Genomic DNA, 15,955 nt, shown 5'->3' with positions numbered 1-15,955 from the left:
TGCGGATTGCGTTGATCAGAGTCGCTGATTAATTACTTGGTTGTGTTAATCGTTATACGTTCGCTGCGATTAGTTCATGTTTAACAAACATTGTTTTCTGTTCGATTAACACCTGTTCAATCTACTTATCATTAATAAACTAATTATAGTAGTTACGATACTACAATAATATATGTAATAATTTATACCACGTATCGTACTATACTTGCAAGAAGAAATCTGAAAGAAGAAAGTACGTAGGATAATCGCGTTGTCCGTGAAACAGATATTTCAAAGACGCGAATCGAATGACCTGTTCGACAATGAGTTCGTTACTGCGTAACAAAACTGTAGTTTCTACCGTACGTCGCTTTTCTAACTGAACGTTTCAGCGACAAAGTGTGTCTAACCACGGAACTGCGTTCGAGTCGAAAACAGCTACGGGGAAAGTCGTCCGTGAACGTTTGAACTTTGGTTTCACTTATCTCTCGTCACTTTTTCCGTATCGTCCACCAACAGCCTCCATATGAATAACGATTTGTCTTTTTGAAAACGAATAGACTTTGCGATTGGATTATTCGTACTGTTTCGTGTGATTTAGTCAAAGACATATCGCTGGACAACTCGTTCCAAAGGATTACGTTCCGAACGAATGAATTTCACTCTGCAGATTAGTTAATTATTTATTCGTACGCAAAGAAAGTGCGGAGAATGTCTCTCCTCGAGAATGTCTTCCGAAACTCATAATTCGCTTCCTTTCCTTCCTGTGTTGTACGTTAGAGTCTCTTCGTTTTGAAGGAAACTGTCTTCTAACATCGTAACGAGAGATCACAAACACGAATAATCGACAAATGGTGCAAAATTGTTAATATTTAGTTTAATTTTAATTCGACAACGTTTGATTCGATCGACGTAGCATCTTCTTCTTCTTTTTTTAATGATAATACGAATCGATAAATGAATAAGATCAAGATGTTAGAAGACGGCCTGGTCAACCAGAACCAAGAGTGTTTGCCTTTAATTAGAATACTTTGGAGTTTGCTCAGGATTCGATCGTGTTTCTGATGGTATCTATTTGTTTCGATTGTTTGTGAAGTTCACGAGATGTTGAATGTTCGCTTACAACATGATCGCGATCCGAGGAAATATAAGTACGTAATTTAAAAAACACGTGAAGATTAAAAATCTAATATTTGCATCCGCTATGCAAAAGATGCTAATTCCACGTTTCAGCCCAATTAGGAAACTGATAACACGCTCGAGTAAAATACTCGAATGCTAAGAAATAGTAGAAAATTCCTCCCAATTGTAGAACTCAAACGTGCTCAAACAAAATATTCAACTTGTAAAAGACACCGCACAACGTCTGCCAATTGAAAGGCTGATAACACAGCCGAACACTCGAGTTCTAAAAAAAAAAAAAAAAAAAAAAATAGTAGACGACTTGTGCCAAAAGGAAAGCTAACAACATACCCAAATAAAACACTCTGAATCCAAAAAGCGATAGTTCCAATTGAAGAACTAACACGATGCTCCTGAAAAATGCTGACAATTTCTGCCAATTACAGGACCGATAACACGCTGAAATAAAATACTCGAGTTGGAAGAAACAGCGGACGATTAATCGAGACGTAGCTGAAAGATAGCGTTCATTGACACAGGCCTAGTATCGCAAGGTTGCTCGGATCAAGACGAAAGTACGTCGCGATCGGTCATGTATCATGGTCGCGGATTTCTTACAATTAGTCAACAGACAAATCGAGGACAAGGAGAAAGGGACGAGCAGAGTAAGAACAGACGGCAGTTGCGTTAATCGGAGAATCGTAGGAGCATCGACGTTATCCTGGTCGCGGATAACGGGTGACCAGGTGCACCGGGTACATCGCCACCTAGGAAGTAACTGCGAGCTCTGACAGTTGCCTCGTCATCTTGACTACTCGTGGCAGAACACGCGGACGCCTTCGGGCAACACGCTACTTTCTTTAATTTATGTCCCACCGGTGATTACCATAATAGCACCTTAAAACAACGAATGCCCGTTTTTCTTTCGCCATTACCACTCGTCATAATTCGTCAGTCTGGTGACTGCAGAAACGTCAGAGGTGTAATATCAAAGCGTAGAAATATCGTGCCGTGGATGATCAGCTTTTATTAACACGTTGAACGCTGCACTAGAATTAAGAGTACATGGAGGATCATGAGCTTGATGAGTTACATCGCTGTAATTGGTGGTAGGATAACGTGGCTTATGCAAAAACGGTGAATTATATTGGTTTAATGGCAGCGGTAAACAACGTATTTCTTATTATATGACTGTTTATTTATATATCATGTTGTATGTGCTTTTTACACCATCTACATATAGTGTGTATTTTATCGTTATTTTTATTTTATATTGGATTTTTTATTTTGACAACTGTTGCACTATCGTTCGATTCTCAAGTTCTTAAATAATACATCAATTTATTAATTAAATTTCTAATATGGAAATGACGGAGAATAGTTTTAAAAATGGAGCAGTTTGATATATTCTTAGTACAATTATTCTATACAATTTTTCAAATAAAAAGTAAACTTTGCGGCATAACATAGAACTAAACGTAATACTAATTTGTATGTTAGAATCAAGATTCACATTATATCCACAAAACACGTACAGCGTATGGATGGCGAAGATATATAAATAATGAAACAACTAAACGTTATTTTTATAAGAAATGAAAATTGTATTATAATTTCGGAGCTGCGTTCGTTGGACCAAAGTACGTAGAATTTTGCTAAATTCACTGTACAAATTTCTAAATCAGTTATTCCAAGTTGATTAATTCCGAAGCAGGTAGAAACAAAACGGACATTGACCTTTCTTTTAAATGTAGCAAAGGTACAAAAAGTTACATGAAAAATTATTCCTTCTAACTGGTGAACGTTGATATAAATTGATTAAACTTCGACGCTTCGTGCACCAAACCGAGAGATGTATCGATATTTCATTAAATACGCCTGGCGGTTTTAGATGCGTGATTGGCTTGATGTTCCGTGATGGGGAAATGATTGGTCATGATGTTGATAAATGCCGTAACCTACGTGAAAGCATCCCGAACAGATAATTATTAACTACACGAGCATAAAGTAATACCTTTTGATACTTTTTCGATAAAAATTGCTCGTCGGATTGCTTCTTATCAGCACAGATTACTACTTTCAGAAATTCATTCCAAATTTTAGTCTTATAAACATATTCGAGATATTCCTGACGAAATCAAATAAAATTACGCAAAAAAGAGCGAGATATTATATTTAAGAAAAGACACGGAGCCAAAGACAGCCATACGATTCTATTCCTTAAAATTGACAAATTTGTCGTACGATGAGAAAAGTGACCAAAATATCGAATAATTAAATAAACCGTTTGAATACACCGACGCTAACAAATAAAAATCTTATCGATTGAAACGATACAATATCTCGCGGGTTTTGAACAATCAAAGAAACCTACTAGTCAGAAACATCTGTTGACGATATTTGGCACGTCTGGACAAAAAAAAAAATATTTAAAAAATTAAAATTCTAAGATAGTTTCGCTTTCGTTTGACGCGACGTTCGCATAGGTGTGCGAAATGTGCGTAAATAAATAGCATATAATGTAGGAAGTGTATCGGATGGAGGGCAATTTGAAGTTCGCACGAGTAACGTAATTACAGGCAAGGTGTGCCCAGCGACGTGTGAAGATGGCAGGAAGATTAATTAGAGCGATTGGTGTACTCTGATAAATAAAACCGACTTCGTTGCTATCGGTACTTGAAAATCGAATGTCTTATCAGTAATTCTAGCAATAATTTTTTAAACGGAAGTCACGAAGTTTGTCATTGATTCATTTTGCGTGATGAAGAGAAAGTGGCCGATAACAAGGCCGCTTGTGTTTTTCGATGAGCTCTTTGTACACCCATATCTTCACATTACTAGGTTTTATCGATTATTATATAGTGTGGTATCCGCTTGAGAGTTGTAAGTAGACGATACGATATCAGACATTGGCAATTTTTTAAGGAAAGTAATTTTAAAATTCAATGCATCGTCGATCTATTCTTCATGGTAATAGCAACTTGTTTAATTTGATTTTGAAGATGGAACATCTGTTTTGTCATGCTCTTGGACATTTGAAAAATATATATAACATTAGTTGTACAGGTTGCTTAGTTATAAATTAATTTAATTTAATTAATTAATTAGTTATAATTCAAGGTGGACTAATGTTATTTGTTTCTTGTAAAAGCATCAATTAATTACGTTGAAAAAGTCAATAACTTCGAATCCATTCGTCCACTTCTTCAACTTGTTTTATTTCAAAATACATTTCTTTAATCACTCAGTGGTACGAGAGTCAGGAAATTAGCTATAGAGTGTACAACGATAACGACTCGGGTATTTAGAATATTACAAGCGACATAATTATTTGTACAGAGATTAAATTGATCGATCGTTCCATTAGTTCGAATATACCAGGCACATCGAACTTGATACGATGGATTACGAAAAATAACAAATAATGACGCACATAATATTATTCACGAATGCTATCAACGATGTTTCTTCACTACGTTTTTTCCTTTCCCGAACAGCTTCTATACCGATGTTTAAATTAATATGAATAACGTTCTACGCTTAATTACATTTATCATATTTATATCTTACGCTTACTCGTGCCACTGAGTGATTAAAGAAATTTATTTTGAAATAAAACAAGTTGAAGAAGTGGACGAATGGATTCGAAGTTATTGACTTTTTCAACGTAATTAACAGGTGCTTTTAGAAGAAACGAATAACATTAGTCCACCTTGAACTATAATTAATTAATTAATTAAATTAAATTAATTTATAACTAAGCAACGTGTACAACTAATGATATTTATATTTTTCAAATGTCCAAGAGCATGACAAAACAGATGTTCCATCTTCAAAATCAAATTAAACAAGTTGCTATTTCCATGGAAAATAAATCGATGATGCACTGAATTTTAAAATTATTTTTCTATAAAAATTGCCAATGTCTGATATCGTACCGTTTACTTACATTTACCTGCACAATATTTCACATACTTTACCTTACAGGTAAACTACACTTTAACAAGTTACATCGTCGCTCTTCCGCTAAACTCGAACGTCTGAAATAGTTTGGAACGCAAGTTTCCAATACGTGGCCACACTTGACATTCCAAAACCTGTTTCACACTTCTCGTAATTACTATATTTACACGCAACGCTCCTATAAGTATACTCATAAATTCGTACTGTGTGCAATTAATTTTGATGTTAGATAACGTTAAGAATATTGCATCTAAGTAATTACTGCTATTTTTCTCTTTCCATTGCAGAGTAGCGAGACAAGAGGAAGAAGGAGAGATGGTTGGTCATTGATCGCGTGATCATGTTACCGAAAATTGAATGGCGATGAAGCGTGACAGCATTCGCGTGGAGTGAGTCAGGCCAATTTATAAATCATTAGGCAGGGTTATGCATCAAATTGAAATTGACCTATCTTAGGCCCCTGCCTTCATGCGCATTAAACGACCCAATAAGTCTAAAAAGAGATACGCGAAAGTCAACATATACCTGACACACACCTTAGAAGAAGTCGAGTCTCGTGTTTCCTTCGTCCGATTTTATGCACACGCCGCTGAAGGAGATTCCCCTTGATCGTTCTGGCAGATTAAAAAAATCAGATTAAACAAATTATAGACGGATAGGTAGGTCAACAATGATTCTATTTCCTGTAATTTTTACAGCGATGTACGCGTTCGAAAATACCGTGACACGATGAGGTTGATATTTGAACAACAAAATTCGCGTTTGTCTGGCCTTGGAGCTGATTCAAACTACGCATCAGAATGAGGCACGATGCATTACCAAAGCACGTTCCACGCTTTTGTATTTTAAATCCAAATCATAGCTAACGTACAACGGGAATCTTAATGCTGTTGCGTTCTTTGGATCGTTTTCGGGCAGATCGTGCTCTTTTATCGTTAGAAAATTTCATACATTTGGAGAAGACGCGAGAGAATATTTATTAACACGCATGATTTCTCGTTTCCATTTTATGCAGCACCGCAACAGGATTAAAAATTCCATAGTTAAACGTAATACGATAAAATCGTCGGAAAATAAAGAAACGCTGAATGGTATTTTTTTTTTTTTTTTTTTTTTAATATATCCGCGTTTATTTGTCATTTGTTAATCAAGTCGTACGTAAAATAAAATATACTCCTCTGTAAAGCTGAATATTCGCTATATCGTAAGACGTCACGGTTGACAGAGAACGTTCTGTTTTGGCGGGAGATTTCGTAGATTAGGTAGAAGCAGCGGCAGCCGTCTCGAGTGTAACGGTCGAAATGCATCGGGCTCATTGGAATTCACGTGCACGTAGTGGGATGCTTCCATCGAAGGCATCCTCTTTGGCTCGTTTGCAACGGGTCGTTACCCACGAGTACGCAACGGTCGCGTGATAGCTGTAAATCAAATTGCTCGAATTAAATCGCGTGCTTTAGTCGCGTGCTACATAGAATTGGCCAGTGAAACGTTCGTTTTAACACCTTGCTGCTCTTAAACGTACACATTACGGTTTGTCTGTCCGCGTTTTTTCTTTTTTTCTCTTTTTTACAATGTTCGCGTCGTTATTAGTCTTTCTCTAATTTGAGATTACTTGAATACAACGTAAGACTTGCGGTGGGTGTATCGTCGCCTCGGTAGATTTTAATTAACTTTGCTGTAAAACGGTACTCGTCGCGTTTGAAAGTAAACTTAATCGGTGTACGATGAAATACGATCGAAAGAAATTAATTGATAGAAAAGACGAAGAATTATCAGCAAAGAATTATTACTCAATCGTTTGAAATAAATACAAATTAACAATTCCTCGCTGCAACTATCTAAGCATCGATTTAGAGTTGATAGAAATTCAAACACGTCGTATCGGGTTGGCAATTAAGTGATTGCGGGTTTTGTCATTAGGTGGTATTGACAAAACCCGCAATCACTTAGTTGCCAACCCGATACATTGTCCAGTAAAAAATTCGTGTTTTCCCTTCTCATCGAGTAAATGATACCACGCTTATAGGCGATAATATATCTATACGAAGGTTATTATCTTAACGGTTATAGAAATTTATACGTAAAAGACACCGTTACATCAGATCAGCTGTTCTATACTCATTCATTAGCGTTTTTGTAATGATGCTTGCATTTTAATCGCGTATTTTTCTATAATGCAGTAACGCGTCTCTGCTGATTTTATATTAATCTCCGCTTTGTACTCGCTCTTCTTCTGATCTCACTTACCGTTAGAAAGCTCTAAAAATGCCACACATCCTCGCACACATTTTCTATCATAGTTCTATTAATTTTGATTTATTGTGAGATTATGGTATTATCGACGACCGGCTATTAACTCTTCTTTGTGAATCTGATTCCTTTGAAATAAATATCACATCGAACGGAATTACTTTGACGTGATTGAAGAGACGTCAATCTAGAAATTTCACTTCAAAAGGTTATTAGCACGTTTCATATATTATCTTCTTAGAAAGTTGCCAATGAATAGTCGCAGCCGTCTCAACAATCATCCTAATTATTTCCGCTAATTGCGAAGAACGAAAAGAACGGGTCTGAGAATTCTGAAATTCTACCTAATATATGTCTAATCTAAATTTGAACATATACGAAATATCCTATGCTTCTCGAACATATGCAAATCATATTGAACGTGTAAAATAAATAGTATCGACACGATAGAAGCTTCCTAAACGCGAGACAAATTTTTATCCAAATCTGCGTACTTGTCACGAATTTCTTTCTTGCTTATCAACTTTCTACGAAGATGTGCGTTTGCGTAAAAATTCGCAGCGCTATTAACCACATTTTAAACTTCAATTACATCGATCCACTCAAATTAATAAACTTAAATTCCCATTTGAATTCCCTGTTCGCATACGTATCGCAAAACGTGCGTAATTCTCCGTACGTTCAAAATTTAGTCATAGTACGTTACGTACGTACGTATGTGTGTTCCATTAGATCGTGCAATTCATGGAATGAAAAAAAAAGAAAAATGACGAAGATTTGATTTCTAATCATAGTATCATTTACGTAAGCGTGCCGTTTGCACTTGCAAAATATTACGATGGTTGTAAAAGAATGTAAATCACACGGCTTATAACGATAGCTTGATGGCGATGAAAACACGGAAGATTGAAGGAGACAGGGGACGATACTTAAGATAACCATACAGTCATCATCTTCCCGTTACCGGCAATAAATCCTAAATGAAGAACAACGGATACGTAATTTCCAAGAGTCACGATGTCTCATGTGCTAACTTCTTGCCATCCAACGTGACTGCGCTTAAAGACATTTAACAAAAGGATAACAATCTGTAAGTTTAACGTTGTTCCTAGCAAAGGTTGAAGTATTTAGCAAAAACGTTTCAACGTTACACTCGTTTTTATTATTCACGATGTGTGTACACGTTTCTATAGTTCCAGTACGATATAATTCTTTTATTTTTATTTTATTTTAACGTCACTGTTCGCTGTTATTAATTTTATCGACAAGTCCCTCGGTGAAAATTTATGTCAATGTACGTAGAAGTGGTATTTTACTCTACGATTGATCAAATTATTTATGCAAAATTTTGAAGGAAGATGCTTCTTTATTCGCCGATTAAATTCGAAAACCCGAATTATAGCTTTTTGTCTTCTCCTTTGTCTTCTCGTACCATTTTTATATTGCTGTCATTTTAATTATCACGATACGCTTCGAGCATCAGTTTCAATCGATAGAATAACTCAGAGTACTTTTTATTCCGGCGATTTTAATAAGCTTAAATAAATCACAATGTTTCTCCCCTATTTTCTCCCCTTTCTTCGACATCCATACTTCTTTTTCGTTATGTAACCGCGAATGTTCCTAAAGACCGGCTAATGGCAATGTTTGTAAAACCCGGAAAAATCTGCTTGCTTATGGGGGTAGTTTGATCGTTCGCGAAACGTTGCCTCGAAACATGTACCTTTGAAGAACCACAAAAGTTGTACAGGTAAAACATATTTGCGAGAAAACCAAAGAGAAGTAGAACGAGACGATGATTGGATATTTCCATAGCATCTACAGGTATGTTTCAAACTCTGTTCCAAATACCGAGGTATCGGTCGAAAGGTGTTTTCGAGAAAAACGACCATTCAACGAGCAAGCGTCGATTTCGCGTCTAAATAAAAAACAAAAAATAAAAATATTGGAAATATGAACCGTTGTACGTTCAGTCCCGATGGATACGCGGCTCTCCTACTTCGATACGCGCATAAATAAACGATTTCGCTGCTACACGACAGCGCAAGACTTGATTTAAAAAACGTAAATTGCAGATACGCCCTTTTGACTTAACACGACAAAGTAGCAAAACTCGTGGGATGACCCGGCATCTCGCCTACGTAATTTATTAAAAGTGAAAAACTGAGAAACCGGCCTAACAGCTCCGCTGTCGTCTCTCCTATACCTGCGTAAGCTGCTCGGGCAGCTACGAAACAGGCAGCGCTCACGGTGCACGAAAAGGAAGAGAAAGGCGAAGAGAGGAAGAAGAGGTTTCCGTGGTCGCGTGCCGTCGTGCTCCGCTGGGCCCAACGATCTCTCGCACATGACACATCGGAATAGGACATTACGAGAGACGGTGAGCGGGCTTCCTGGCGTCCCGTCGTCCCGACGTGCCGTCGCATCGCGGCCCAATCGTCGGTTGGTGCCACGCGACCGGCACGTGGCCCGCAATTGCGCCAGCCTGCCCCTCGCCTCGGTCACGCCCCGCTGATTCTCCTCGCTTCGCTTTTGCCCTTCGCTTTTGCCTTCGTACGCACACCGATCATTTCTAGCCGCGGTCTCTCTGCTAACCCCTTTGTTACCCTTTCGCGGATAACTGGACCCTGTTCGAATAATACGTCTGCTGGTTGTTATTTCGCGTCGTGAGCCGCACTTCTGCCACGAACGTCACGCTCGCGCTCCAGTCTTTCGTTTCAGGGAAATTACGCTGCCACGCGGACGCCGTTACGCGACACGGCCAACCTATCGTTACGTTATGGCCAGAGAACAGGTATCGCCTGAGGAATTGTATACGTGAAATCATGCATTTCGACCTTCTCATTTTCTTCGCTTCTCTATGGAGTTTCTTTCGGGGAAATTGGCTTCTCGCGTGCCTTCCAGAGAAGTTCGTTCGTTGGCGGTTCGCTTTCCTGCGTTTTTTAGTACCTTTAAAGAAGCCAGACGGTCGATATTATTGCCGATACTTGTTACTCGTCGGTGGTGTTCGAGGTTCTCGATATTAGCGCGCGTAAGAGACCCTCTAGACCGCCGGTTCTTAATCTCTCGTTTATCACGGATCTGCTTCAGGTAGTTTTTTTGTCGTAGTGGTTAAGACCAAGCTATTTCTGCCAAAACCGGTCAAAGCGACTGGTCCCTAAAAAAATAGGTAACGGAATATTTTTATATTTATCGGTTTGTTAGTTTCGTACAAAAGGAATTTCACGTTACGTGGTACACTTTTGGGATTATTCATTCGACTGGAATCAGTAAACAAAGCTTGGTTTATAAAATTGTACAACCAGCCATCTCGACTGCTGTGCTAGTTCTAGTGTTAATTAATACGTATAATTAAAACACTCGTCGACAACCTTTTCGGAGAGAAGAAATTCGTTGTAAATAAATAAATAAACGTATCAACAATCGATATTTTATATTGTTGATGAAACGTCGAGAATCTTAGATATCGACAATAATATCGATCCAAGAGTCATATCGATCGCCTGAACGTTCCTCGGATGGTGGAATGTGGAATGTATTAGGTTGTCCGAAAAGTTTCTTTCGTTTCTTTCTCAGAATGGAGAAAAAGTGTAAATAAGTAAATAAATGAGCGAAAAGACAACATTTTTTCGGTTTGTTTTCTTGGCAATTTTTTTCAAAGTAGAACGAGAACGAGGAAATCAGCTTCTCTAAACGTTCCCGTAGTTTTCATATTTAAATTGGGAACACATTGTATAACATGTAATTATTATTTAATAGAATGAATATTTTTCTAAATGATCATCATTGAAAGTGCCATCTATTACAAGCGACGATAAATTTTAACATTAAGTTATGAAATGTACAACGGTGATTGTATCTGTTTGTCCGAAAAGTTTCTTTCGTTTTGTAAGGAAATAATAGACGCACAATGTTCTTGGTTTTATATTAGTTTATTCTGGGGAAATGGCCATGAAGGGAAAATACCAAGAAAGAGAAAGAAGGGATTAGAAGAGATGAGAAAGGGAGGGACGCAGATAGAAGCAAAAAAGGGTGACAGCAGACCAAATTACAGAAGAAAGAAGAAAGAGAGAAGCAGAAGAGAGGGGAAAAGGATAAGGGAATCCAAATATAAAATACACTACGGTAATATAGCCAAAGAAAAATGACCAAAGTACCTAGAAGAGAGGATGAATTTAAAGGACAGAAGAATACTGGCAAGATTCAGATGTGGAAACGAGACCAAAGCAAGGCAATACTGAAAGGAAGAGGGAGAAAAATGGTGCAGACTATGTAAGAGGAAAGAAGAAGACTTGAGACATGTAATAAAAAATGTGAAATAACGAGAGGATCGAAGGACACAGGAAAAACGCTAAATGAGACTGGAGAAGGTTTAACAGAACTGAAAGCAATAATAGAGAAAAAAAGGGCAAACGACAGGAAGGATGAACAACAAGGGTACATATTATTCATACAGACGTGTATACATTAATTGTTAAATACTAGCACGTTTGTTATTCGTAATTTATATTCTCAATGACACGGTTTATAGTTCTGAGGCAATTTAGGTTTTATCACGGTCGACCGAGTTCGAAAGAGAAAACTCGAATGACAGAAGGGAGGGTTAGCAGTCAAGTGTTTCATAGGGTGTACAAACCAAAGGGATGAAACTTTTCATGTTTGCAAGGGGGATCTTTGAACCTATACTCAGGTATAATTGATCCGATATGATACTTATTAGCCAGCGTGTCTCGTTATGTACAACAAATGTAAGAGGAATACATATAGGTTGTCCGAAAAGTTTCTTTCGTTTTATAAGGTGATAATAGACGAACAATTTCTGTTTTATATTATTTTGTCGAATTAGGTATGATCCATTTCGTTACATTTCTATTATCATGTTCATGCATAATTCGATAAACTAATATAAAACTAAAAACATTATGCGCCTATTATTTCCTTATAAGACGAAAGAAACTTTTCGGACAAGCCAATAGCTTTTTCGCTGTTACTTCGTTCATAGTTCTCTATGATTATAACTAAACGAAGCAATCGGCATTCATTTTCTAAGATGTCTGATTTTATCTTATTCGTATTGAGGTTGATCGATAAAGGAACGAGTGGATGAATTTGTAATAGAAAAAATATATTGACATAAATGTAGGTATAAGTACAGATATAGTATATACTGTTCCAGTACATTTATAGTATAGGACATTACCCAAAAGCTAATCTTGGTAGGTAGCTGTAGCTGGAGGCTACAAGAAACAGTAATAGAAATCTATCTATAGCCTTTTTATTTCTAGACCTTGTAACCCAACATAACATTTATATTCAAGGTAACAGTAATATGGACGTCTCCTTGCTTTGGATTTGTTTCACTAAATTCTATCCTCTTCGTAACAGTAGCCTCCAGGTCACAGGTTTACAAAAGAAAAGATGTAGAGTTTTTCTTGAAGTAATTATTTCAACAATTTGCTTCTGACTGTACCGTTCTATTCCGTTCTATTGGACGCGCCGAAATAACATTTCTACAGCAATTATTTATCTTCGAATTTGCAATTAAAATAAGAAGTACGTACAATATATTCCAATCTTTCGCTGCATAAATCACAATCACCGTTGGACGAGTCGAGTCTTACAATGAAACTAGAAGATATTCGTGAATTCGTGAGAAATTAACAAGGAAAGGAATATATTTTCGAAAGTAACAACGTTCCAGACGAATCACAAACATGTTATCTAATAAATACCGTGAAACTCTATTGATCTGACATACCGTTACTTCCTTGAACGAACGATCTAATCGATATCTAATCAATAAAATTCACCGATATAATTGCTCGACCCGTCGGTAGCCATCGTCCTGCGTGTACACAGCTCGTCGCTGATCGAATCAGCAAATCCGTGGTAGTCGAAGTTCGGTGCACGAACACGATACTTCACTTAGCCGAGCCATCCCGAGACAGATCTCTGTGATGATCGTGCTTTATGACAGCTGGTGACGCCGGCGTTACATCGTCGTTAAAATTACCTGACCGATTCGGAAGCCTCGTTGCTAAAAACTCACCAGTTACCTGCCGCCCGATACTGTAAACCTGTGACTCGCTGATATTGCGATTTTCGTGACAATTGTCGGATAAACGAGAACAAGGCGCGGGTGGCGAAGCAGGGGAAGGAACGGCAAAAAAACAAAAGAAAAAAAAGAAAGAAGAAAAGAAGGTGGCGAGAGAAGAAAACGGGTACCGTAGCCATAAATCGTCGTTTAAGCGGAACGCTAATGGACGTTTCCTGTCGAAGCTTGAGAAATCGTCGCGAACGTAGCCGCGAATATTCTTTCGACGACATTGTGCGAAGTGCCGCTCGACAAAGCCAGGATAAAGACTTGCATCATTACCTGGTTCGTGTAAGTACGGTACTTGGCTTTGGCTACACGCGACTCAACCCCGAGGAGATAACGCGTTTGTTCCGAGCGCTCAGAATGCGGCCTACTTTGAAGAAGCTTGTTTTAGTCTTACAGACTCTGGTACGCTTGTCGGTAGTGCGTTCTTTTAACGCGTTTACTGTCGGTCGAATTTTTCGTCGACTCCGACACGGAAGAATGTTAAAAAATGGTCGTTCTCGCAGCTACTCGAGGATGAAAAATTTATTTGCGGAATATTTGCGACCATCTCTCCAACAACCATAAATATCATTGACATTTATCCGAAATGTGATGGAGAAAGAAATGAATAGAGATATGAAAAAGCGATAATTTACTCGTGCGGCACGCTGAATTCTTCGTCTATTTTGGATACCGATACATCTACGAAATAATTTTGTAGAAATTCTATCGGTAGGTCGATCGAAGTTTGGAATCGACCGAGTTGGATTTAGTTTTAGTTAGACTTTGGTGTGTTTGTAATATTACGATTATAAAAGTACGGATATTTTTCATGTAACGCTAGGTTTCAATTAATTAACAAAAGCACGCTGTTTGCATTTCTTTGTAACTAAGAGAAATGTGTTCGTTCAAACGATCAATAATTAATTGAACGCTAGCCTTACCAGGCCCGGTCGAATGACCGGTTTCAAAGTTTAATTTAAGATTGTACATTCACTGCTATTTCTTTCGTTCGTGTAACTCGATGTAAATTCCTGTATTAATAAAAATTGAGAAATTGATTAATCGGATAATATAAGAATTTACATAAAGTTAGACGAACAAAAGAAACAACATTGAATGTACAATTTTATATTAAATTTTGCAACCGGTCATTTGACCAGGCCTGATAAGATTACTGTCAAAATATTACACATTAATATTACTTATGTTAGTCGTAAAAAGCATCATCCACTTTTTATCCGAGAAGCTTGCAGTTGTTACTTCCCTATAAACAAATTCTCGAGCGCAAAGGATTGATACTCCACAAACTAAAAACAGACTCGACCAGGAAACAAGGAATAACGGCGCTTGCTTTTAAAAACTCTCATTGCCTTCCTTTTCTTCTATTTTTCTTTTTTTTTTTTTTTTTGTACAGACTTCAATTTCCCCAATTCTCGAACCGTGGCAAAGCGAAATTGCGTTATGGAGATACCGCACTGCACGAAGTTTTCCACAGTTCACAAACCGTGTTTTTGTCATTAGGTGGCATTTGCAAAATCCACAATCACTTAGTTGCTAACCCAATACAACACGGTTTGAGAACTGTGGAAAACCTCGTGCACTTAGTTGCCAATCCAATAAAAGTACAGGCTTACCATTAACATTAATTTGAACTTTAAATTCGTACTATACATTTTAAGTATAAACAAACATATCCGAATTACTTTACGAAGCGACGAGTATGCTTACTACTTTGTTCTACTCCAAACCATTCTTGGAAAAGAACAATTCATAACCTAAAGGTTTCGTCAATCCTGCGAACACAGCCGATCCTTTGGGTTCACCAAAGTCGAAAGGTATATCTATTCGGGACAGAGCATGGCACGGTCGTAAATTAACTGTATCGATGACGTGTCGGAAGATGTGTTCCACGTGGACGAAGGGATCGCCACATGGCACGAGTCTATGGGGCGGAGAATAAATGCGGTATCCCTGGTGTAGTGATAGGTTTGGGTGGTGGCATCGAGAGGCCGGTGTCATCTGTTGCATCGGTTACATCCTGACCATCAAAGCGTGACCGTGCTTGGTAACCGGCTACTATAAACGTAGCACAGGGGATCAATTACCTTCTAATTGGCCGGCAGAGCGCTGTCACTGTGAATCGATAGTTAAGAATTGTTTCATAACGAGCGACCTTGTCATCGACAAGCAATTTCTGGTTATATGGCTTTGATACGGCGCTTTCGAACGACAAGTAAAGGACAAAACAGCAATGTAAACGAATCGACAAGCATCGTTCTCTGCGTTTGTTCGTGTTGTTCGTCACTTAGGCGAATTTTAAAGATACAATCGGTATAATTACCGCGACTCGTGATTACCAACGCGAACAGACTGGATTTTCAACATTTGTGGGAAACTGGAAAATAGGAAAATGCATACGAAGCGTATAATATGCAAAAGTTTTCAAGTTGCAGAAGATAAATATTTATTGTGGTACGTAGCAGGTGAAGCGAATTTCTATTTCTGGTTCTCAGAGCCCAAAGTATATTAATTTTGCGTTAGGTTACACCGTTCGAACTT

The 15,955-nt window shown here is 37.9% G+C and overlaps 1 long non-coding RNA gene across 1 annotated transcript in view; it reads left to right on the top strand.

The window, feature by feature from the left end:
• LOC126916362 (uncharacterized) overlaps window positions 1–15,955 on the top strand; it is a 123,632-nt gene that overhangs the window by 95,698 nt on the left and 11,979 nt on the right. Inside the window, exon 2 of the long non-coding RNA XR_007710544.1 lies at window positions 5,352–5,453. This is a non-coding gene — a long non-coding RNA (uncharacterized LOC126916362). The remainder of the gene's footprint in view (window positions 1–5,351; window positions 5,454–15,955) is intronic.

The sequence above is a fragment of the Bombus affinis genome, chromosome 5, assembly GCF_024516045.1.
Source record: "Bombus affinis isolate iyBomAffi1 chromosome 5, iyBomAffi1.2, whole genome shotgun sequence".
Classification (NCBI taxonomy): domain Eukaryota; kingdom Metazoa; phylum Arthropoda; class Insecta; order Hymenoptera; family Apidae; genus Bombus; species Bombus affinis.
The sequence above is the reverse complement of the archived record's forward strand: the minus strand, read 5'-3'. Positions and strand labels throughout refer to the sequence as shown.